This window comes from Rhinopithecus bieti, unplaced genomic scaffold, assembly GCF_001698545.2.
Source record: "Rhinopithecus bieti isolate Rb0 unplaced genomic scaffold, ASM169854v2 scaffold_21419, whole genome shotgun sequence".
Taxonomy (NCBI): domain Eukaryota; kingdom Metazoa; phylum Chordata; class Mammalia; order Primates; family Cercopithecidae; genus Rhinopithecus; species Rhinopithecus bieti.
In genome coordinates this window covers 623,403-625,471 of record NW_016810280.1, presented here as the reverse complement: position 1 = coordinate 625,471, position 2,069 = coordinate 623,403, and the positions used below count along the sequence as shown (strand labels likewise).

At 32.4% G+C, this 2,069-nt stretch overlaps 1 long non-coding RNA gene across 1 annotated transcript in view; it reads left to right on the top strand.

Annotated features, from left to right (window-relative positions):
* The window catches only part of LOC108541938 (uncharacterized), an 86,356-nt gene that overhangs the window by 56,255 nt on the left and 28,032 nt on the right, over positions 1-2,069 (top strand). The window contains exons 3-4 of the long non-coding RNA XR_001889124.1: positions 38-115; positions 667-698. This is a non-coding gene — a long non-coding RNA (uncharacterized LOC108541938). The remainder of the gene's footprint in view (positions 1-37; positions 116-666; positions 699-2,069) is intronic.

The window sequence follows — 2,069 nt, the reverse complement described above, 5'->3', positions numbered from 1 at the left end:
TAATTCTTTTCCCAATTAAAACACCCATATACTGCAGACAAATAATTGACGGAAGGAGTGAACTTGAAAAGACATCTGTTCTGGATTTTGATGACTAATACCTGTAATGCAGAAGGTAATGGTATTCAAGACACCCAAGTATTCAAAGTATAACAGAAAAACTATGTTATAGCTTGTAAGAACTTTCAGTAAATTAATAAAAGTAAGAAAACTCTGAGCATTTCTAGTCGGTATAAGACTGCTTGTGACTGATATAAAATACCAAGTTGCCTGATTATTACAAAGGTGAAATTTCAATGATCATACAAATAAATATATATAAATTTGGAGATCTTGTTAAAAAGTTGATTCTGATTCAGTAGATCTGGGCTGGAGCCTATGGCTCTGCATTTCTAATAAGCTCTCAAGTTATATGCTGCTAGTATATACTATAGTATATACTATACATAGTAAATACTGTAACCCAAGGTAGCCATACACATATGTATGAAAATGATTGGTACTTTCATACTATGTTAAGGTTTGCTTTTTTATTTCTCTAGAGTTTTCAGCATTTTAACTTATTTGTTATTGTTTTAAGCATTTCTGTTTTAATGTTGTAAAAAATTTTCTTAAGGTCCTTTATTAGATTTTTAATATAATTAATGTTTTAATCTTTTACTTTAGACAGAGAACTGAGAGAAGACTGCAGAGAACAGGTAAAACACTTTCCCCTTTTATTACTAGACATTTAAATTCTAAGAGAAAAGCATAATGTATATGATCATTTTGAACTCAAGAAATGCTATCTATTGGTCTACATTAACTGGACTACATTAACTGCATTAACTGGTCTATATTAACTACACTAACAGCTTCTAAAAAACTATTCAGCTTTTCAGTATTCCCAAGTTGTAATTATTATTTAAAAGCTATTTTAAAATAAAATTGTGCATAACAGAATATGTACAAATGAAATTACACATCTTCAAGTTGACTCAGAATAATTCAGTAGGGAGAAAGTAGAAGGGATATAGGTGAATTAAGAGTAACCAGGAGTTGGCCTTGAGGTCAGGAGTTTGAGACTAGCCTGGCCAACATGGCAAAACCCCGTCTCTACTAAAAATACAAAAATTAGCCAGGTGTCACGGCTGCACATGTAATCTCAGCTGCTTGGGAGGCTGAGGCATGAGAATTACTTGAACCTGGGAGGCAGAAATTGCAGTGAGCCAAGATCATGCCACTGCACTCCAGCCTGGGTGACAGAGCAAGACTCTGTGTCACAGAAAAAAAAAAAAGAATAGCCAGGAGTTGATAACTGATGAAACTGGGTAGCGGGTAATATAGCAGCTTGCAAATGTCATTCTCTCTGTTATATGTTTGAAATTATCCAAAGTAAAAAATTTAAAAATAAAAGGTGTATAATAATGATTAAATTATTCAAAACATTTTATTACTTACATATAGTTTTTATAAATAATGCATGTAAAATAGCACATCTAACAAGTAGCTCTGAGCCCCTCTCCATGTCTGTCCCTGATATCACATCTCAGTTCATTTTGAGAGGAAATCGCAATTCCCTGTTATACCAATTTCAGTAAGGCTAGGATTTATTGTGAAACTTGAGTCTGAATGATAGTCCCACAATTTCTAGCATTATTACTTTGGGCAAGTCATTTCATCTCTCTAAGCCTCAACTTCTTCATTCCTAAAATAGAAATAATGCCACACACTCCACGGGATTTTTATGAATCCCGTGATTCATAAAATGTGAACACAAATGTGGTAGGACTTTGCTAATTATATGGAACTATATAGTATGATAGTATTGATCAATATATAGTAATGATCAATATCATTGCTTCAATATACTTCTTTCTGGACATACCTGCATTAAAAATAAAAATAATAATCTTTATTTGCTTGGAGGGAACTACGCCATATTACGGTTGAATATACATGCCTAAAAATTTGTTTAATTCGCTACAGCTTCAAGAAACTTTACCATAAATTGTATATATTTTAAATAGCTTATTCTTTTAGAATACTTGTTTTAAAACAACAACAACAACATCCTGGCCAGGTGCAGT